General features: G+C 47.4%; 1 protein-coding gene across 4 annotated transcripts in view; it reads left to right on the forward strand.

The window, feature by feature from the left end:
- MGAT5 (mannosyl (alpha-1,6-)-glycoprotein beta-1,6-N-acetyl-glucosaminyltransferase) overlaps positions 337-23,489 on the forward strand; it is a 402,706-nt gene continuing 379,553 nt past the window's right edge. For 2 of the 4 annotated variants that reach the window (XM_018062074.1, XM_018062092.1), the window contains exons 1-2: positions 337-721; positions 2,807-2,912. The gene's annotated coding sequence lies outside the window, so the exon portion shown is untranslated. Of the gene's footprint in view, positions 722-2,806; positions 2,913-19,837; positions 19,923-23,489 lie in introns of all 4 variants that reach the window. The other 2 variants (XM_018062080.1, XM_018062085.1) reach the window with 2 other exon arrangements.

A 23,489-nucleotide genomic window follows, 5' to 3' on the forward strand; every position in this document is an offset into this window, starting at 1 on the left:
CCTATAGATGGTGGAGTCCCTGATCTTCCCCCATTGGGCTTCACTGCTGCAGGAAGGTCCCTGGTGCCGAGTGGCCTGGACTGCACCTCTCTGGAGGATGCACTGTCACATCAGTATTTGCATACTTGCCCCTGACCTTGCTAGATTATTATTTGTGGCAGCAAAGTGTCTCCCTTGCTTCCTTTCCCCTTTGGGCTGCGGAACTGAGGGGTTGGTAGAAGTCCTCTCCGACAGGGTTGGGAGTTTGCAGACGGCCCCTGAGAGGCTGGGGCGTTCCGAATTGGCTGAGCGCTCCGCGGGGAGGGCGGGGAGTTTGCCGAACGTCCCTGGCCGGAATCCCTGCCTTAGAGAGCTGCGAGCTCGGAAGCTAGGGGGAACTTGGAGGGGTCCGTAAGGGAGGGAAGGAAGAAATTGCAGACAGACCCCCAGCCCTGGTCGGCTGAGCCCCGGAGGAACGTCTCTGCAGTGTCCAGGCCGACTGTGGACGCGCCGCGCGCGGCCTCGCCAGGGCTGAGAGTTTGCAGACTGTCCCTGCCGCGGCCCGCTCAGCGGCGGCCCTGCGGCTCCCGCGGCTGCCGCGGCGGCCCCGGGCGCGATCCAGCCCAGGTAGCCGCGCCGCAGGCTCGGGGCGCCGCGACCCGGTGCCCCGCCGCGCCTTGGGCTTCCCCGGGGACAGCGGCTGGCAGGCACTCCCGGCTGCTGCTACTGCTCAAACAAGGAGGTGAGAGCTAGTGGGTCGGGGCGATCGTGTCGAAGCTCTCCATCCCCGCGGGGAGATGAACGTAGAAGGGACCGCGGAGGGCGCGGGGAGCTGGGCGCGGGGGTGGGGGAAGAGTCTGCACCGTGGGTTACGCGTCTGGGGTCTTCCGCCCTCCGCTACCCCGCCGCCAGCCTGGGTGCCCTGGCCGGGTTGAGAGACCCGGGAGTGCGGCCGGGGATACGCCTTGAGGCGCCCACCTGCCCGGGGCAACCGCTTCCCTGGGGAGACTGCAGGACTCCATGGCCCTTGGGAAGTGGGGGTTGTGGGCTTTTCAAGGGACTGTCCGGAGAAGGCTTTAGTTGCGCGGACTGGAGGCGAGCGGCCAGGGATGGTAGATGGGCGCTCGGACCGCGGAGGAGCCTGGTGGGGTCACGCTGAGGGTGTGGGCCGGGCTGGGGTCCCCGGGACCTGGGAGCGCAGGGCGGGCTCAGCCACCGGCCGCTGGGGAGTGAAAGAAGGAAGGCTGGCTCCTGGCTCCTGGGAAGGAGAGATGTGGGGGGCGGGTGCTCTGGTTCAGGGGACCAGGGAAGCCTGGGGGTGCCCCCCACCATTAAGGGACCTTCGCGGGCCGCGGATCCCGCCCGCGCGCTCCGGAGGCTGCCTGGCCGGAGAGGCTGCGGGGAGCGCAGAGCCCACACCCGCTCACACAATCCCCGAGAGCATGCTCAGTGCAGCCTTGGGAACTTCCTGCCTAGTCGCGAGCCGCCCAGGCCCCCTCCCGGCCCCCTCCCGGCCCGCGGCTGCCAAACTTGGGGGCGCGGCGCGCGCCAGTGGTCCTTTCGCCTCCTCGTCTTTGCCCGGCTCCCGGCGTTGCTCCCGTCGGTCGTCCCTGCGGCTGAGAACGGGGGCGTGAATGTCGCCCCCAGCTTCCCGAGGCCAGGTCCGAGGCCGGGTGGCCAGAGGCATGGCGGTGAGGCCGCCTGATGTAAGGACCCGCTCGGGATGCGCTCGCCGCGCGCGCGGACCAGGCGCGGTGAGCAGACTGGATGGAAGGGGGTGTGTGAGCCCGGGGACGTTCGCGCGCACACACTTGCTGTCACACACAAAGCCGTGGTTTCGTAGCTGCCGCGCGGAAGAGAAAAGAGGTGGCGCTTGCATTGTCCGGCAGCGTTTGGAGCGCAGACAGGGTGCCGGGCGCTTGCGGGCTGAGGTAACCTGGCGATGCAGAGGGTTTTCAGAGATGCCCGAGTCGAGGTCTGGGGCCCGGTACTCCTGTCGCTGACTGCCAGGCCCGGCCCAGGGCGGACGCCTCCGTCTGCACCAGCCCTGACGGCCCAGTTAGGAACGGCTGGGCACTTTGGGAGCGGTGAAGTTGGGGAGGGGAAGGCTGAGGTTTGTGCGGGGTTCCCCAGGGAATGACAGCACTGCACCTGTAAACAACTCGGATCCAAGTGTTAGAGGTGGAATCTCATTCTAAAGAGGGGCGGGTGGGAAGCCGGTGCGCCCCGCCTCCGTTCGTTGCCAGGACCTGAGCGACTCCGTGGGTTTTTATTCCGAGAGACACACCCACCACCCCCCACCTCCCCCTTCCACCCCGCCCTCCAGTTTAGCTACCTACATCCTGATCCTTAACTCGGATTAGAAGTTCTTCGATTTTGATTGGAGAAAATCACCAAAATGTTTTTCACGGACAGGTAAACCATCCCAGGTGTTTCTTAATAAATGAACTTTCATTCCTCCCGCCTACCCCTACCCCCGCCCCCCCCCCCGCCCCCACACACACAGCATAAATTCTTTTCGTTCTTATTGTTCTGGGCTGAGATAGGAAACCCTTAAATTTGGTTAGCTCTGTTAGGATTAGAGCAGAGCTCCGCTTTCTAGACTCTTCAGTTACCAGCTCGAAATCCATGTAGTCAACTTGAAGTAGAGAGACCCTGAAAAGAGGTGATGACAGTGGCAGAAGAGGGTGACCTTTTGCCTCTTTTAGGGACGGTGCAGGGGGGAGGAGAGAAGAAGGACCCTGCTCTGCCCGACCCCTGACTGGCAGACCTGGGTTTCTGGATAGAGGTTTGGTCTTTACTTTTTTCATCCCCTCCTTGGTTCCAGCCCACCTTCTCGAGTCTGAGAGGCTTGTGACTGGAGTCACCGGGAAAGGAGTCTACTGTACCAGTTTGGGACTTCGCAGGGTTCGAGCCTACACAAGCGGCTGCAGGTTAGTTTGAAGGCGCCCGCAGTGGCAGGCAGGCAGGCTGAGTGGCCCTGCTCAGATCTGCCAGTTGCATCTGTGTTCCAGCAGCTCAAGCATCTCTGAGTTGCCCCAGCTGTGTGCATCTCAAGTGCTTTGTGTTTGGAATTGTGAATATAGTACTCATATATATATATTCACACACCCCTACATGCATTTTTATAAAGAAGCGTGTACACATGTGTGTGCATATGCAGTGTTCTCTGGTAGCAGCTTGGGGCTGGAAGGGACCTTAGGAAATCATAGGAATTCAAATTTGCTCCCCTCCTGTTCAGTTTTCTCAGTTTAAACATAACCAACCAGCCGTTGCCCAGTTGGCCTCCAAAAGCATTGCAGTGCCAGAATCCCCAGTGATCCTAGCCCAGGGAGTGTCTTTGATTCCTCTGCTATGAAGCGAGCCTCTTAATACTCCATGTGGCTTTAAGTCATTGCAGAGACTTAATTCTCTAAGTCATTGCAGAGTCACTCTCAGGTTGATTTTGGCAGGGGACAGATGGTGACCACTGTCCCCTGCAGAGCTATCTGGAAACTTGCCGGGAGCATTCATCAGTAAGACCTCGTTTGGGAAGTTCTTGTCCTTTTGCATTTTGGTCCTCCAGGCAGGTAGTTGCTCTCCTCCTTTCCTAGAGGCCTAAAGAGCGGAGGGGATTCATTCTTTTCTCCTCGTGTGTCTTGGCCTCCTAGCTGTAGGAGGGTGGAGTGGCTGTTGAGGGTGGTGTTCTGCACTGATGTTACCACAGGAGGTCTTGGAAAAGTTGGTCCTGTGGGGGGCATGATCTCTGGGGGTTTGTTAGCGGGGATGTCAAATTTTGGGGAAGGGTTTTGGTGTCAGGTGAACTGTTAACAGATAGTTTTGGCTGAAGGAAGATGCGTGTGTTTCAGAATCTAGGTACTTTAAGAAAGAGAGAGGTAATACCTTTATATTTGGGAGAGAGTGCCAGGTGGGTGACAGTTGAGAGGCTTATGTGAGAAATAAATTTGGTACTCGCCAGGGCACGTTTTACTAGGCTGCCTTTAAAGTTCATAATTGCTTTGAAGTATAGAGTCACTCTTAATGGCTGGAAGATGGTTAAACTTGAAAAAAAATATTTTTCTTTAAATCAAAATATGGTTGATTTACAGTGTTATATCAATTTCTGCTGTATAGCAAAATGACTCCGGCATATCCATATATACCTTCTTTTCTATATTCTTTTCCATTATGGTTTATTCCACGATATTGAATAGATGGCTAAACTTTAAGATTTCTGCTTGAAATTGAGTTATGGTCTCCCCAACCCCATCTTCTTAAAGTTGCGAGTCTAAGCCATGCCCCTGAACAGTCAACACGAAAAGTTTGAGCATAGCTGTGACCTCAGTGCCAGCTGTGGGTTTTTCACTGAGTGTTTATCAGGCAGCCACTTTGAGCCGGGTTTGGTGGGTGCTGGTGCTGGGTATGAAGACGTCCTCCTTCAAAATTATCTTCTCGCTTTTAATGCATCTGACCTTCTCTTTCCCTGTGTTAAGGCAAACTAATAGCCCTTGGAAAGTTGCCACGATGGGTCCCAGGAGCCTTAGTCCTGTAACAGTGTTCTCAGCTGGAAGAGCTGGGACTTGATCTGTTTGCCCACTTTCTTTGTTTGTATGTGTGTGTTCAGTCATGTTGGACTCTGCAACCCCATGGACTGTAGCCCGCCATGTTCCTCTATCCATGGGATTTCCTAGGCAAGAAGACTGGAGTGGGTTGCCATTTCTTCCTCATTTTTTTCTTTTGTTTTTCATTACCACAGTTAAGTCTATCCTTCCCTGACTTTGTCATATCTGGAAAGCTGTACGTGTGCATGAGAAAGGTCATAGGAATCTTTTTTTTCTTCAGAATCCCACAGTTCTCTTGTTTGAGCACCTAGCCTTCAGGAAACAGGACAGGGGCCTTTCTGTCAGGGCCTTTGTCCAGCCTCAAAAGTCTGGACAGGCAGGGGGGTTAAGCTGTTGTGGCTGGGCTTGTGGGGGGCAGTTCTCCCTTTAAACGGGCACCCCCACTGCCATGCCTATGTTAATGCCTGCCGGACCTTGGCCCGAGCTGGGGCAGCACCCTAGGATGGCTAAGGAGTATTGATCCCACCTTGTCGCCTGTGAACTCAGCAGCCAGATGTATCCAAATACTTCCTTATCTGCAAGAGTTAAGTACTGGGTGTTTGCAGTTGATTTACTTTGTTTAAAAATGTCATCACTTCAAGGTTATCCATAGAAGAATAACAGCCTCCCTGATTTTGCATCCCTCTCTCATGGGGAAAGGAGGGGTTGCGGGTTGGTGCTGGTCCTTGAAGTAAGGTATACTGTCCAGCAGCTCCTGCCTAAGCCCCGCCCAATCAGTCCTGCTCAAGCTCCACTCCCTAGTGTTGCATTCTCAACCCAGGTGGCTAAGTCCTAGTGTGCTGGTAAGATGCCTTTTTTTTTTTTTAATAATATCCCACATGGAACAGTCTTCCAGTATAATAGTTGTGGATCTCTTTCATGTCTCTGTCCGCCCATGAGAGTGTGTTCTGTTGGTGATCAGCAAAGATTGTATAGTTCAGCTGAGTCGCTCAGTCATATCCGACCCCATGGACTGCAGCGTGCCAAGCCTCCCTGTCCATCGCCAGCTCCTGGAGTTTACTCAAACTCACATCCATCGAGTTGGTGATGCCATCCAACCATTTCATCCTCTGTCATCCCCTTCTCCTCCTGCCTTCAGTTGTTCTCAGCATCAGGGTCTTTTGAAATGAGTCAGTTCTTTGGATCAGGTGGCCAAAGTATTGGAGTTTCAGCTTTAGTATCAGTCCTTCCAATGAATATTTAGGACTGATTTCCTTTAGGATGGACTGGTTGGATCTCCTTGCATTCCAAGGGACTCTCAAGAGTCTTCTCCAACACCACAGTTCAAAAGCATCAATTCTTTGGCCCTCAGCTTTCTTTAATAGTCCAACTCTCACATCCATACATGACTACTGGAAAAACCATAGCTTTGACTAGGTGGACCTTTGTTGGCAAAGTAATGTCTCTGCTTTTTAATATGCTGTCTAGGTTGGTCATAACTTTTCTTCCAAGAGGTAAGTGTCTTTTAATTTCATGGCTGCAGTCACCATCTGCAGTGATTGTATATCTGGGTGGAAAAATGTTCAGAGCAGGTGGGCGAGAAACTTGGAGAGATGGAGATGAAAAATGTATCTTCTATACTTGACGTGATTGCAAAGGCTTCATTTGTATCTTGTTTAATCCTTGCTACAACACTGAGATGAAGACTATTGTTATTCCCAGTTTATACAGTAGGATGACTGAGGTATTTGGGAGGTTATGAAAGCTGGCCAAGGTCATGCAAGCAGCTGGCTGAGGATTTGAACCTGGGTGGTCTAGGTCCAGGGTCCACATTAGCTTAGTTTTAGGCTAGCAAGCTCACCCTGTACTGGCCAGCTCCTTCTTTCCAACGAGGCCAAGAAGAGTCTTAGTCACTTGGGTTGGAAGGGACCTCAAGGAGATCCCCCGGGATCCCTTCTCTTTCTAGCTGCAGTCCTCAAGGTGTAGAGTAGCAGAAGGACCTGCTTGAAGTCTCCCTGCTTGATGGCAGTGGCAAAGCTGGACCTTGGTCCCTTAGCAACAGTGATAACAAGTGATAGCAGATGTGTGCCTGCTTTGTTTATAGTCATGACCCAGGAAGAGAATGTGATGGTTATTTGACATCTGTCCCTCCCACTCCCAGCACCCTGTGTGCTCACATCCAGTCTCACCCTGCAGTCTGGTGGGGAGCAGGTGTGTGTGGCCCTGTCTTTTGTGCATACCCAAGTAGAAGAATCTGAGCAACTTATATGAGGCGTTCCCTTGCTTATGTCACCTTGTAAGTTTCACATCTTAGGGATATAGTCTGGGAAAGCTTTTACATTTCATTCTTAAATATTCATTCTCTGTCGCTGGATCTCTGTCTCTGTGTCTTAGGGCTCCTGGCTGTGGTTTTTTGTTGTTTGTTTGTTTTTTTGGCTGTGCTGGGTCTTTGTGTCATGTGGGTTTCTCTAGGTGCCCCATGGCATGTGGGATCTTCATATCCTGACCAAGGATCGAACACTCGTCCCCTGCATTGGGAGGCGGATTCTTAACCACTGGACCACCAGGGAAGTCCCCTGCTTGGTGTTGATTTCCACGCTTTCAGGACATGGGGTGGGCCAGAGGTAATCTGACAGATGAGTTAGGGCTATGCCCTAACATTTCCAATGAAAGGCCTGTAAGGATGTTCCCCCAGTGTCTCTGGGACCCTAGATAGAGCTGAAGTCCCACAAAATATTCCTCTGACCACCAAGATTTTCATATTTCATGGAATTTTTCCATCAAGTGTACCATTGAGCGCTATTTCTCTTCATTTTATTCCTTATATTTGACTGGCCTCATTTTAGGGACGTCATTGTTCTCACCTGTTCTTGATTCTGAACTTTTGTGGTTAATAGATAGTCCCTAGCTGTTCATGGTGGAGAAGGCAATGGCACTCCACTCCAGTACTCTTTCCTGGAAAATCCCATGGATGGAGGAGCCTGGAAGGCTGCAGTCCATGGGGTCGCTAAGAGTCAGACATGACTGAGTGACTTCACTTTCACTTTTCACTTTCGTACATTGGAGAAGGAAATGGCAACCCACTCCAGTGTTCTTGCCTGGAGAATCCCAGGGACGGGGAGCCTGGTGGGCTACTGTCTCTGGGGTTGCACATAGTCGGACACGACTGAAGTAACTTAGCAGCAGCAGTAGCAGCAGCTGTTCATGGAGTTTAAAGTCTAGGCCTGGGCAGGGCCCACACAGAAGAGTTAAGTTCAGTTAAAATAAATATGCAAATGAAGAACACATTAATTCAGCCCATGCGACCGCTTTGGGCTTTAGTTTTTACATTAGAGACTAAGCGGGGATTGAACAAGCTCCAAGGTTCCATTCAGTCCTCAAATTGCTACACATGTGGCAAAGGAGGTGTAGAATAAAGAAATAAAATAGCAGTATTGAACAAAAAGAGATGGAGAAGAAGCTCAAGTTGTTTTTTTCCTTTGCTGGCAGACTCTTTAGTAGACAGTTGAATTGCTTACCTAAGAACTAGCCCTCTACCATCACTGTCTTTTGGGATATGTGTTTTTGTATGTTTAGAAATAAAAGGCTGTGGTCCTTCTCAGCCTAAAAATAACCTGCTTCCCCTAGTGAAGCTATTTTTCCCCTCTTGGGAAGTTGAGATTTAAAGAGCAGAGATGACCAGACTCCCAGAGTTCTCTGGTTCTCCGGCACAGCACCCTCGAGACCCAGCACAGCACCCTCAGGAAAGTGGCTAAGTGTTTATACTGCCACAAGCTGGGCCAGAGTCTGTTTACATACCTTCATTATTGCTTCCCTGTGAAACAACTATGTTGAAAGAATAGAGACTTTGATAACAATCTCCTTGAAGCTGCTTTTCTTTTTTTCTTTGGCCATCTGTTATTTTCAACTTTAATTTTTTCATTTACTAGTATTTATTCTAATGAGTTTCCCTGGTAGCTCAGCTGGTAAAGAATTTATCTGCAGTGCAGGAGACCCTGGTTCGACTCCTGGGTTGGGAAGATCCCCCGGAGAAGGGATAGGCTACACACTCCAGTAGTCTTGCCTGGAGAGTCTTCATGGACAGAGGAGCCTGGAGGGCTACAGTCCATGGGTTTGCAGAGTCGGAAATGACTGAGCAACTAAGCACATTCCAATAAGAAATGTTCTCAATGACCAGTTCTTTCTTTTACACATCTTGTTTAGGAAAGCACTGTCTATACCTCTTGCAAAGTACAATCTTTCTGTTTTCCTTCTTTTTTTCCCTTAGTAGTTGTGTTTGCTATACTTCTCTTCACCCCGTCTCCTAAAATTTTTCAGAGCCACCAAAATTAGAGACAGTCCTCAGGGGGGAACTTGGAAGGGAAGGGGCGCTTTTCTCCATCTCCCTCCCCAGTAATGTTCATCATATGAGGAGTTGTTGTGTAGTCTCTGTCGTGTCCAACTCTTTTGTGACCCCATGGACTGAGGAATCCTTGGTCTTAACTGAGATCTTTGCAAGCCTAGCTTCCAGCCCCTCTGTCCATCAGAATGGCCTACCTTCCTTAACAGAATTCTCAGCTCCAGTGGCTAAGAATGGTCAGTTTCTCTCTCCTCCCCTTTCTATCATGTCTAACTGCTGTCCTTGCTAGATTTAAAGGCAACGTTATGTTGGGCCTCCCTGGTGGCTCAGATGGTAAAGAATCTGCCTGCAGTACAGGAGACCCAAGTTCAATCCCTGGGTTGGGAAGATCCCCTGGAAAAGGAAATGGCAAACCACTCCAGTATTCCTGCCTGGGAAATCCCATGGACAGAGGAGCCTGGTGGGCTACGGTCCACAGAATTGCAGAGTCAGACATGACTAAGGGACTAACACATTCACTTTCATGTGGGTACTTTTTCACTGTACTGGATAAGTGCAGGCCAATGTAATCTTTTGGGCAAATATTATCAGCTTTCTTCTATATGTCCACCATTCCTTATTTCCTAGTCTGATGGGAGCTCCAGAAAGGGAGCATTCCCTGCCCTCCGCAACCCGGGTTGGTTAAAAAATTGCATCTGGCCCCAAGGGTTTCTAAGCAAGGAGCCAAGCTCTATACGCATGACTGGAAGCCCCACTGCCTTGCAGAAGGCCTGACCCCAGAGTTGTGTGATCAGCTGGGCAGCACAGGTAAGCTGCTGCTCAGTCAGGGCAGGTCTCTGTGCAGTTAGCCCGGCTATCCTCAGGCAGGTCACCTCACTGCTCTGTGACTCTGGTTTCTCATCTGTTACGTGAGGCATCTTTTAGCGTCTCCTGCATCTGTGGGATTCTACTAGTCTGACTTCTTGGCTGAGCCCAGCATACTCATCTGCTGTACACTGTTTAATCAATCAAGGGTTTTCTTAAGTGTGTCCCTTTTTTTTTCCCCCCATGCCAGCACCACATGAGGATCTCGGTTCCTTAACTGGGAATTGAACTCTTGCTCCCTGCAATGGAAGCAGGAAGTCTTAATCGCTGGACTGCCAGGGAAGTTCCAAGTATGTCCCTGATTTTGAGTTCCTCTTTGGCTGTGGCTTGGAGCTCTGTGTTTTAAATCTGTCAGTGGGCTTTGGGTGTACACATTGTTCTCCCTCTTTATGAGCATTATTTGTGGGCTCATGAAGTCTCAAAAATTGTGACTGTGTGTGTGTGTTCATATCCACATACCACTAGGGCTTCTTACCTTATTGTCATATTATCTACAAACAGAAATGAAAGTGATCAGAGTTGGAACTGCATCCCTGAAACAGCCCTCAGTGAAATGAAACCTTTAGAAAGATTCTGTGGAAGGATTTTTAAAATTCGGTTTTTCTCCTAGTACATGCTTGTCAGTTATAACCAGGGATGTTTGGAGACAGTGTGGATAAGCAGTGATTTTATTGTACTTCCTTGTAGACTGCAGTAACGTGTTTTCCCTGATAATGAGTTGCTTATTCTGTCATACTGCCTGTTTTAATTGCCCTGATAACCAGAATCAGATGCAGCTCTCCTTTGTCATGCCATGCCTGGTTAGTCCTCTCTGAATTCCATAGTTTCTTCCTCCTGGTTCAGGGGCTCTGAGGGACTTTCCTGTTTCCTCACTGTCAGCCTCTCTATGAAGATGACAAGATTACATCATCTTTCTGTCACTCCTGTAACAAATAACCACAGACTTGATGGCTTAAAGCAACATAGACTATTTATTATGCTGTGGGTCAGAGGTCAACACGGGTCTCACCGGTTAAAACCAAGGTGTGCACTCCTCCTGGAAGCTGTAGGGGAGAATCCTTTTCCTTGCCTCATTTAGCTTCTAGTGGCCGCTCACATTCACAGGCTTGTGCTTCGTTCCTCCAGCATCAAAACCAGCAGTGTTGGGCTGACTCCTTGTCTCTGCCATTGGACTGGGACCACAGCTTGGAAAGATTCCTTGACTGCAGTGGCACCCCACTCAGTACTCTTGCCTGGAGAATCCCATGGATGGAGGCTGGAAATCCCTGGAAGGCTGCAGTCCGTGGGATCGCTAAGAGTTGGGCACGACTGAGTGACTTCACTTTCACTTTTCACTTTCATGCAATGGAGAAGGAAATGGCAACCCACTCCAGTATTCTTGCCTGGAGAATCCCAGGGACAGAGGAGCCTAGTGGGCTGCCGTCTATGGTGTCACACAGTGTCGGATACAACTGAAGTGACTTAGCAGCAGCAGCAGCAGCAAGGATCTATATGATTAGATTGGGCCCACCCAGATAATTCCAGATAATCTCATTTCATGGTCCTTAATTTCATCATACCTCTCCTGTTAGGTAGCATATTCACAGGCTCCAGGGTTTAGCATGTGAACATCCTTGGGGCCGTATTCCTGCCTGCCACAGTCCCCAAAACTCTTTGCAAAGAAATGACTTTTTAGTTATTATGTAAAGGAACTGTTCTTTTCTGTTAAGAAACTTTACTTCCCAGGAAATTTGCCTATTTCCTTGTTCCTCATCTTTTTGAATATACTTAGCTATTCACAAACATACAGTGTCTAAGGTTTGAGTTCTGAGATAACCAGACACTGACCTACACATGTTCTGTGTTCCAGCTCATGTTATGTTAGTAGTTGCTGTGATGAGGAAACTGAGGTTCAAAGGAGACTTGCCCAGGGTCAGGTAGCCAAAAGTGGCAGAGCCAGGCTGTGAAAGTGGATCTCATTGATTCCAAAGCCTGTGTTCTTTTCACTCTGCCTTCCTGCCTTAGGAGTGATAATGGAAAACCAGAATGAGAAATGATAATGGGAAAACTAAAATAATGTAAAATCTCTCTGTTTCTGCCAAGGTGGTGACAAACAGTTATAATGTCTGCGGCAGAGTGATTGCTCTAATGGCCCCGATTAATGGCCTCCTTCTTTGTGTCCACACTCTTTGCGTTGTAACTTACTAGTCCCCATCCCTCTCCCCTACTACTGGCCTCATGACTACTTTGGCCCCTGGGATGTTAGCTGATGCCATAAACAGAGTTTAAGAGCCTACGCAATTCTATTGCCTTTTGCACAGCTAGGCGAGCTCACTCAGATCCCTGCCACCCCCACGAAAGCATGCCCAGGCTAGTCTAAGGGAGGGACTGAGAGATGCAGGGGAATGAGCCAAATTGTTTCAGCTGAGGGCTTTCTGGACTAGCTGGCTTCCAAGTGAATGACCAGCTGCTCGAAGTCTCCTGAGCTTATCTTGCCAAGATCTGTCCCTAGGTCCTCAGAACCAGCTAGCTGACGTGTAGAGTTGCAGAAAGCATTGATGATTATTTTAAGCCACAGAGTCCTGGGGAAGTGTGTTATGCAGCTCTTGCTAACTGATATACAGTTTCTATCGGATGTTTGCAGAGCGTAGAAGTGATTTTAATGTCCTTTTGAAGACCATTTTGGACTGCTTGTAACTAATTCATATTCTTTTTTCAAAATTTTAATAAATTAAAAAATATTTTTAAGATTATATGTTAGGCTCAAGAACTTGCCCATTATTTCTACCCTTTTTTCTTTGCTTTTTTTTGGGGGAGGGGGGAACATGAAAGTCTTTAAACTCTTACTAGTTTCATTCAGAAGCAGACTTGTGTTTTTCTTTTCAGATTCTTCTATCATTTCTAATATGGTGGCTTTTGACCCTCAACCTACAGTAAGAAATACATATTTAAGTTGCCAGGTAGTGTCCAACTCTTTGCGACCCCATGAACTACAGCACACCAGGCTTCCCTGTCCTTCACTAGTTCCCAGAGTTTGCTCAAACTTGTGTCCATTGAGTCAGTGATGTCATCCAACCATCTCATCCTCTGCCACCCCCTTCTTCTATTGCCTTCAGTCTTCCCCAGCATCAGGGTCTCTTAAAGTTAGTTGGCTCTTCACATCACATAGCCAAAGTACTGGAGCTTCAGCTTCAGCATCAGTCCTTCCAATGAATATTCAGGACTGATTTCCTTTAGGATTGATTGGTTTGATCTCCTTGCATTCTAAGGGACTCAGGAATCTTCTTCAACACTACAGTTTGAAATGTGTAGCAGCAAGAAAAGTTTCATGAGACAGTAACTACTCTCTGTCCTCATGGCCTCTGATATATCCTACTATATTTTATTTGTTTAAAAAATGCTGGTCAGGAGTCAGCACCGTGGCCTGCAGCCCATTTTGTAAATAAGGTCTGGTTGGAACACAGCCAATTCCCTTTGTTCATGGTTTATTTATGGCTGCTTTCAAGCTGCAGTGACAGAGTCAAGAAGTTATAACAGAGGTTATCTGGCCTGCAAAGCCTAAGGTATTACACTTCGGCTCTTGAAGACAAAGTTTTCTGACCCCCTGTTCCGAATTGGTTTCATAACCCATGGCTAACTTGTGATCCTCCATTTAGAAGACACACTGTTTAAGGGACCTTTAGCTCTCCCCATAATGCATCTGGAAGTTACACTAAACAAATCCAGCAGATGTGAAAACGAACCCTTTTCCTGTGTCACACGCACGCTCTCTGGATTATTCACTTAGATTCAACAGTTAAGTTTTTGCTATTAATATTTAACGTTATACCTGATTGACTTATATAGGAAACTTTTAAAGGGTTTTGAAAATGTTGCATTATAAGCATGCTCCCCTCTTTCTAATTTAAATGAGGCTTTCTTGTGGAAAGTAGCTGGAATTAAAATGGACACAAATTCTATACAAGTGCTAGTTATTTATTCATTAGACTCCAGCAGTGCCTCTTTTTGTGATATAATGGAGTCCATTAGTGGGAAAAGGTTGGAAAACAGTCACCCTGGGTTCTTTCAGAACACCTTTGTGGCACCTAGTCTTTACTGTCACATTTCTGAATTAGTATTGTTTTTGAGCATAATAAAATTTAGAGACATCAAATCATGGACTTATAGAACTGAAAAGACTTTGGGAAAATATATATATATATATTTTACTGAGAAATTTGTCGTTGTTCAGTTGCTCAGTCGTGTCCAGCTCTTTGCCACACCATGGACTACAGCACACCAGACCTTCCTGTCCATCACCATCCCCTGGAACTTGCTTAAACTCATGTCCATTGAGTCGGTGATGCCATCCAACCATCTCATCCTCTGCTGTCCCCTTCTCCTCCTGCCTTCAATCTTTCCCAGCATCAGGATCTTTTCCAATGAGTCAGTTCTTTGCATCAGTTGGCCATAGTATTGGAACTTCAACTTTAGCATCAGTCCTTCCAATGAATATTCAGGACTGATTTCCTTTAGGATTGACTGGTTTGATCTCCTTGCAGTCCAAGTGACTCTCAAGAGTTTTCTCCAACACCACAGTTTAAAAGCATCAATTCTTCAACATTCAACTCTCATCCATACATGACTACTGGAAGAACCATAGCTTTGACTATATGGACCTTTGCTGGCAAAGTAATGTCTCTGCTTTTTAATATGCTGTCTAGGTTGGTTATAGCTTTTCTTTCCAGGAGCAAGTTGGTACAGCTCCAAGTCTAAACCACACCCCTGTTCTCAGATAACTCATGAATATTTCTTCCACCCTTTCCAAATCCTTTTACCTCCACCTTCCTATATATTCAGTGTCTCTGGCCAAATTGGGTTAAATTGACTTCTGAACTGAGTTCCTGCTTCTCTACTTTTTGACCATTGAAGCAGCAATGACTTTATTATTGGCTATACAAACCTGATTTTAAAAAAAGAACCTAGGCTGAGACAAGGGGCCTCTGCCTAGGTTAAGACCCCAGCCCAGGTCTGGTTGACCAGTTTGGTTACAAGGTGATCTTGGATGCAAAACCTATTTGTTACCTGAACCTGGAGACCTAGCTTACACATAAGGAGTTATTTTGCATGATTCGAATAAATGTTGACTTTTCCAGTCTGTGAAGAAAGATTGTGGTTTGTTTTACTGGGAAATTTACCATGAAGAAAATCATGTGGTATCACCACATCACCTGTTAGTCAACACTTTTAGCTCACCTGGTTTTTGACACAAGCATCTAACGACTTCTTAAGCCTTCTAGCTTGGTTTTGTCCAACTAATTGCATACTGAAATACAGGTTTAGTTTGTTATAAATTATTTTCCTTTTAGTCTCATTTATACTACTATTAAAGCAGTAAATACATATGTTTGAAAATGTATTCAGGAAGTTTATCTAAGAATTGATTTCAGGAAGTAAAGAGGTGGAAGTTTGCTGTAAGCCTTGAGCTTTGGGGCTTATAGAGTTTATAACACAGCACTAGGTCAAGTGATCTGGAAAGAAATTCCCCTCTACCTAGGAGTCAACTGAATTGAATAACTTTGTTTCTCCACATTTGAAACAATTTACTTTTAATTGGAAGGTAATTGCTTCACAATGTTGTATTGGTTTTTGCCATACAACAACGTGTTGCTGCTGCTGCTGCTGCTAAGTCCCTTCAGTTGTGTCCGACTCTGTGCAGAGATGGCAGCCCACTAGGCTCCCCCATCCCTGTCCCTGGGATTTTCCAGGCAAGAACACTGGAGTGGGTTGCCATTTCCTTCTCCAGTGCATGAAAGCGAAAAGTGAAAGTGAAGTTGCTCAGTCGTGTCCGACCCTCAGCTACCCCATGGACTGCAGCCTACCAGGCTCCTCTGTCCATGGGATTTTCCAGGCAAGAGTACTGGAGTGGGTTGCCATTGCCTTCTCCCACAACAATGTGTTAAATAACCCTTAACACATAGCTGACAGAGAAAAAAAGAACAAGGATGTTGGCCCCACCCTGCTCCTTCTGAGAGACTGTCCTTGGTGTAGATCCTCCCCTCCCCTCCCTTACAGGTGGCTGAGGCTGCTGCTGGGTTCAGGTTCTAATGTAGATTTCAGTGATTCTGGAAGAGCCTGAAGAGTAGGGGATGAAATGAAATTATCACCTGAGTTTTCATGTGAACTACTACTGACCTCTTTGCAAGCGATTCAAGGGGATCTGTGAGCTTGCATGGAAAAATATTACACCTTGATTTTCACACACTTTTGACCAAAATTGAGCAATCCCTTAACTTCTGGATATTGGTCACGACCCACAGTAATATTGGCATTGTTTGCAACTTTTTCACCAATAGAAATTTGATATTTTTGTATCACATTTTAGGTATCTAATAGATAACCTTGAAATGTCATGCTCATTATGACTTAGAAATTACAGTGGTTATAACATGCTGCTGCTGCTAAGTCACTTCAGTCATGTCTGACTCTGTGCGACCCCAGAGACAGCAGCCCACCAGGCTCCCCCGTCCCTGGGATTCTCCAGGCAAGAACACTGGAGTGGGTTGCCATTTCCTTCTCCAATGCATGAAAGTGTGAAAGTGAAGTCACTCAGTCGTGTCCAACCCTCAGTGACCCCATGGATTGCAGCCTTCCAGGCTTCTCCGCCCATGGGATTTTCCAGGCAAGAGTACTGGAGTGGGGTGCCATTGCCTTCCATGTATTAACAGAGAAGCAAATGTGTTACTATGTTACAATTTTAAAAGTTTTCTCTAATTCTATGAATTTTATGCATTTAAAGCATTTGGAGGAGTACCCCCTCATCAACCTATGTAGGTCTGGGTGGTACAGAAATTGTGTAGTAGAACTGGGGAGTCCTTGAGATGCTACAGCCCCGCACTCTGCTTTGTCTCTTGCTTTCACTGGGGAGTTGACTACCTCCTGACTCAGCCTTTCCCCAAGACAGCCAGGTATGGGTGTGTAGGGGGCGTGGACTTTTCTCCAGTTGGCTTTTTCTTCCTAGACCTGGTCAAAGAACGGTTCTTGGTTTGCCCTTGGCTCATTCTCTTATCAGACACGAGGAGGCAAGATTGTCCGAACAGTCTTCAGGGAAGGCTTGCATTGATCAGTACAAGGTACTGATGCATTTAAAGCCAAATGTATCTGGAACAGAAGTGTGATTTCTGGTTGAGCTTTTCAAGTGGAGAAAAACCATAGACATCCTGCAGGAAAGTTCCCTGTGTATAGCCAGACTTCTGTTTTCCTCTTTGTGTGTTTCAGAGTTAAGAATCACAGGACTCTAAGAAGTAGCCCATTGCTCAAGAAATAGATCATTCAGTTGGCTGCCTTGGTGTTTTCCTAATTTGTGGGGAAAGGACCATTTCCCAGCAAGTAGGGTTTGGGGTGGAGGTAGACAGCTTCATAAGGGGTGTCCTTTGTCCTTGGTGCTACCTTGCTGCCCAGCGAGTCCGCCCTAGAGGGTGCCATGCCCCAGCTGTAACTGGATTTCTGGGAATGGCCTAAGTCTTTTTCTGTTACTAGAAACTTCTGTGGGGAGGAACTGTCTTGATCTCAGAATAGCCTGCTGTTGTTCCTCAATGTCCTCCAGACGCAGTTACTGCTGTGCTGCTATGTACATCTTTTTTGTCGCACAGCTTCTGTATTTAGTTAGAGCCTGAAAATGCTGAAAATTTCCTTTCTAGTTCTTTAGAAGTTGAGCGCAAGAGAGATCTTTACGCATGCAATACTAATAATACCTTGAGCAACCATATTACCTAATAATGGGAATTGCATTTGTTCATTTTGTGTTTCAGAAAATATTATGATTTAAGATTGGAATCGAATAGTTTCAAATGTTGCGCCTTCACAAAGGCATGTTATAGCTGGGGCATAGCACCTTCTAGGGCGGACTCACTGAATGGCAAGGTAGCACCCAGGACAAAGGGCACCCCTTATGAAGTTGTCAGCCTTCACCCCAAACCCTACTTGCTGGGAAATGGTCCTTCCCCCATAAATTAGGAAAGCACCCCGGCAGCCAATTAATTGTATGACCTATTTCTTGGACAATGGACTACTTCTTTGGGTTTAGGTGTTGATCATATTTCTCATTGAGTCAAAACCACTACCTTGAAGTAAGATCAGCCCCATTACAAGATCTTATTCCTGCTCATGTGAACATAGGTGTCTTTAACAAGCTGTCAGTGAAGTGATAGCATTTTTCTTTCTCTTTGTAAAAAGGGAACAACACATGCTTCCTGAACTGATGATGCAATTACAGATGCAAGTGTAAGATTGTGGGCTTAATTTTTAAAGAGAGATATGTTGGATCCTTTTATTGATAAACTATCCTATCATTGGATTGCTAAGTTTTTTTGGTTCGAGAAAGCAAGAAATTCACAGAGCTCATTGGCTGAGGGATGCGGCTTTCACTCAGTTAAAAGGATCTCTTATCCCTCCCCTGTTCCTGTTTTGAGCCACAAGCACTTGGCTTACTTTTCACAGAGGTTTGGTTTGGGGGTAATTTTGGTCTTAATCCTACCTTTGTGGAGAGATTAAATGAAGTCCTGAAGATCTAGAGAATAGGGGCTAAAATCTCCATAAGTGATTCACCTGCTGGTCAGAGATGGCAGAATTGATTGCATGGCTGCTGGACACAGATGCCATTTCCATTTTATAGATATCGTCACAATGAAAAATGGAAAATGCAGGTCCTGTCTTCAAACTGATGATCTAAAGGTGAAGATCTCACAGAGTAACGCCTTTTCCAGAAGGTGGACCTCTTGAGCACGTGACTAGTGTTTGCAGGAATACTGGGCCCTCCTGGGAACCAAGCCTTGAGGACACTGTCTAATTTCATGCTCATGACAGCCTTGTAAATTAGAATCTTTTGTTTTCATTGAACAAATGTGAAACCAAAGTATGGGAAAGTTAAATATTCTGTCTTGAGTGACTCACATAACTATAATGTGATCTTATAATTTATCATCCAAACCTGAGAAGTCTTTTTTTTTTTTTAATTACTTATTTGGCTGTACTAGGTCTTAGTTGTTGCACTCAGGATCTTTGATCTTCGTTTTGGCAGGAGGGCTCTTTAGTTGAGGCGTTCAAACTCTTAGTTGCAGCATGTGGAATCTAATTCCCTGGCCAGGGATCTAATCAGGGCCCTCTGCATTGGGAATACAGAGTGTTAGCCACTGGACCATCAGGGAAGTCCTGAAACATGAACACTTGAGAGTGAAAGGGGTGCTATTAAATTAATAATGAAGCTAGGATAACAGCCATAAACGGGGACATGTGGCCCTCTTACTAATACAGAAGGTACAGATTGGGGGTTTAATTCAGATCCGATTCCAGAGCCTGTCTGCTCACCTGTATTTAATTAGATGCATTAAACTGGGCTGCTACAAATAAATTGTTAAGGCACATATTGAATAAACTTCTGAAGATGAGTTCTGCACTGGTTAGAGAGTCAAAGAGAAATTCCTCTTAGGCTAGGTTAAAGTTCCCTTTGGCAAGAAAAAGGTCTACTAGAGATCTTTGGGGAGAAGGCAATGGCACCCCACTCCAGTACTCTTGCCTGGAAAATCCCATGGGCGGAGGAGCCTGGTAGGCTGCAGTCCATGGGGTCGCGCAGAGTCGGACACGACTGAGTGACTTCCCATTCACTTTTCACTTTCGTGCACTGGAGAAGGAAATGGCAACCCACTCCAGTGTTCTTGCCTGGAGAATCCCAGGGATGGAGGAGCCTGGTGGGCTGCCGTCTCTGGGGTCACACAGAGTCGGACACGACTGAAGTGACTTAGCAGCAGCAGCAGCAGAGATCTTTTATATAAAAGGTAAAAGGGGTTTTGTTGGAAGGGCAGATGGTTTTTCTCTTCTAGAAAAATGGTTTTTCCTTTTGTTGTTGTTGGAAAAAATGGGTCTGCTGTAGCCTTTCCAAGAAAGATAGAGAAAGACTCATAAAATTCCATATGCAGGGTAAACATCTTCATAGTCAGTGGTTGTTGCCATAGAGGGTAATATAATGAATTCTCCATGGTAAGGTGTGGAGGTCATTTACTACCCTTGTTTTTAGTACTCTGTCTGTGACTGTTATTAACAAGGCAGATCTGTGTGGTATAACCATTACTGCAAGATTTTAAGATAAAAGTCCTCACATTTAAATATATTGCACTCCCAGGATTGGATACCCTGGTTTGTGACGAGCCTCTGTGAGCCTCAGACATGCGTGTATGAATACAACTAGCAGAAGTGCAGGCACAAAGGTAGGTAAAACTCAAGGTACTTAAAACTGATAGTACAGCCTGACCACGGAAAATAATAAAGAACGTTACACAGCACTCCAGGATTTGTGTTTTCTCTGTGTCTCATTCTCTTGCCACCTTCCAGGCAAACTGAGGTGTGAAAGCGAAAGTTTCCTAACAGAACACTTCTGTAAATCCCATGGCCTCTAAAAACATCTGCTGGATTGCCGCTCGTCATCAAGTCAGCGATGCCAGAGAATGGCATGCCATTCAAAGGCCGCTGCTGGGAACCAGAGCTAGCTGGCCCGGTGGGGAAGAGTTATGTGTCTGGCTGGAAATATGGGATCTGGCTTTGAAATGAGAGCTGTTCTTTGGCCTTCATTCCCCTGAGGGATGTGCATTCTGAAACCTGGAGCATCCAAAAAAGACTGACTCCCAGAGCAGGCAAAATGAAACTTTCTGGCGACGGAGAAGCCTTCCCCAGCTAGTGGGAGCAGGAGCGGAACTGGGAGGCTCAGGGATTGCACCTGCTTGTGATTTGTTTGAGCAGCTAGCTCCATGAAGAAGACTGCAATCTTGGTGGGGTGTTTTTTTTTTTTTTGAAGGGCCAGATTTCCCCTTGGAAATAAGAGAACCATGGGTTACAAGACAGAAAAAGAAAACAGTCTTGGACGAGAGGCGTGAGGGGAAGCAAGGGGATAAAAGAGGTGGCCATAGCCTTTCTGCTGTGGGTAATGAGAACCCGTGGAGGATGCAGGGCAGCTGTGCTGTCTCGGGTAACCAGAGTCTTCTTGGAACAGGACAGGAGGCTGGGAAGTCATGAGATCTGGGGGCTGGTGCTTCCCTCCCACCAGTTCACTTTCTTCTGCAAAAGTGGGCAAGTTGGGTCAGAGGTTACACACATGACTTCCAGCTCTCAGTCTTTGATGCTGAACCATCTTTGCAGGGCTAACCAGAGTGGCCCAGTGAACCTCTATGTCAAGCATAGGGGCACAAATGCATCACCTGGCCCTACATCTAGGGTGGGGCCCTGTCATAAGTTCCCCTGTTGGCCTATCAGCAAGGAAAACAACTAACTCTTAGGAAGCTTTTGTTATATGCCAGGCAGGGTTATATTTACTTTCCATTTATCTTTATCTGTATTAGCTCTTTTAATCCTCCCAACAACCCTATGAGTTAGGCAGACTGCTCTAATTTTTGAGACACCGAGAAATGAAGTAATTTGTCCCAGGTTTCACAGCTAACCATTGATGGAGTTGGGATTTGAACCTGGTGGGCCTCGCTCTAGAGCTCACACTGTGCAGCTGCTGTGTGTGTGGTGGTGGTGGGGGGTGGGGTAGTTGTCACATATTGTGTACATTGCTGGATGGTCAGCTGCCCAAGGGCAGCAACCTCTTCTGTCTTGTTAACTGTTGTAGTCCTAGTGCCTGGCTGAACATAGGCTCTTGAGGCATTTTTGTTAGATGGATGGATAGATGGATGGTTGGATGGATGAATGGATCTTGGTTGGATGGATGAATGGTTGGATAGATGTATGAATGGATGGTTGATGGCTGACTGGCTAGATGATCAGATGGATAGATGGATGGATGAGATAAACAAGGTCTCCAGGGAGTTTAAGGAGGAAAACAGACTCATAAACACCCAATGCCAGTCATGGTCAGGCAGGAAGGGTGCTTAGTCCAATCTGGGTTATCAGAGACACCTTCCTTCAGGGGCTGATACCTGAACTGAACCTTGAAAGATGACCAGAATTTGGGAGAATCTGGTGGGAGAGGCATGTCAAGCAGAGGAGCCATGTGAACTAACTGTAGCATTCCCCCGGGTAGCTATGCCTGGAACAGAGATGGTCAGGCAGGGGCTGATGGAGATGGGGTGAGGTCAGGAGAAGCCTTCCTGGGGAAGTCATTTGGGCTTGCTCCTGAGAACAGTGGAGACAGAACTCCCAAAAGGGCTTACAAGGGGAGTGACATGGGCAGCTATGGATTTCAGATTGGGGTGTTCCGGCTACAGTGTAAAGAGAGGAAGGAACAAGGGTAAGATTGGGAGGGGAGAAGTTACTGCGGTGGTCCCAGAAAGAGATCTTGGGATGCCGGTGTGAGTGTGTGGGCGGAGGTGGCTAGAGGGAGAGGAGGGGAAGGTCACATTTAACATTGGGTATGTTGAGTTCAAGGGTCCTGGGCTGCTGACGTGTGCCATATACATGTTTCTGGGTGAATGCAAACTAGCTGAGCTGGGGGAGAAGACGGGATAGATGGGGGTTTGGGCAGTGCCTGCATCAGGTGCTGGTTAAAGCCAGGAGAGTGGATGATATCTTCCCCCAAACAGTGTTACCTCGAAAGAGCCAATCCCTGGAAGCTGAGCCCAAAAGAAGCCCCAGAGCAAAGGCCAGAGAGGCCTGGTCCTGCTGGAACAGAGCAGGGCGGCGCAGGTTTTATGAACTGATCACCGAGGTGATAGCATTTTTTGAGCCCTTCCAGTGTGCCTGGCACATGGACGTGCACTGGGAGTGCTTCCACTCAACTGTTCTTTATGAAACCCCTATGAGGTAAGTGTTATACTGATCCCCTCTTTACAAAAGAGAAAATCGAGGAAAAAAGCGTTAGTCACAATTACCCAAGGTCACATGCCTTGCCCTGCCAGACCACCCTGATCACATGCCTGACTGCCCTGATGAGATGAGCCCCCTCCCGCCCCCCTGCCCTGTACCTCACCCCAGCCTGGTTTTTTTGTATGTGTTTTGTCAGTATGGAAATCTTTGCAGACCTTTGCAAATCCTGAAGCAGAGCTTGAGAAGAGGAGGATGTTGAAACTGTCTTGAGGGCAAGAGGAGTTAAGGTCAAGGTTTGTTTTCTGAAAGAAGTAGCCGGCTCATAAGGAGATTTTGAAGATAGAGGCAGGAGTCACCCTGGGGACTCAGGACCCGTGTGTCAGGTGGTGGACGGCAAACACAGAGGAGGAGGAGGAGGAGCTAGCTGGAGGGAAGAAAGCAGGAAGGTCAGAGCTGTTGTCAGAATTGAAGGGGAATCCTAGGGTTCCTTCCATAGGAAATAGCTAGAATAGGTGGGGCTTCCCCTGTGGCTCAGTGGTAAAGAATCCACCTGCCAATGCAGGAGATGTGGGTTTGATCTCTGGGTCAGGAAGATCCCCTGAAGGAGGGCATGGCAACCTACTGTAGTATTCTTACCTGAAGAATCCCATGGACAGAAGAGCCTGGTGGGCTACAGTCATGGGGTTGCAAAGAGTCGGACCTTACTGAAGTCATGGAGCACACACGCATCCAGAGAAGGTAAATCTGCAGAGACAGAAAGCAGGTTACTTGTTGCCAGGCCCTGGGGGAGGGGTAGAATGGGGTGAGCTGCTGAATGGGTCCAGGATTTCTTTCTTAGGAGACAGAATTGTTTTGGAACTGGACAGAGGTGCTGGTTGCACAATATTGTGAATGTACTAAATGTCACTGAGTGGAAAATTTTTAATGGTTAATTCAAAGTTATGTAAATTTTACCTCAATTAAAAAAAAATTGGAAGGGGACAAGTGGGAAAAATGCAAAGTGGGTCACATCCGGTGACCAGGATTCTCTGGCCCCT

This window comes from Capra hircus, chromosome 2 (genome assembly GCF_001704415.2).
Source record: "Capra hircus breed San Clemente chromosome 2, ASM170441v1, whole genome shotgun sequence".
Lineage (NCBI taxonomy): Eukaryota > Metazoa > Chordata > Mammalia > Artiodactyla > Bovidae > Capra > Capra hircus.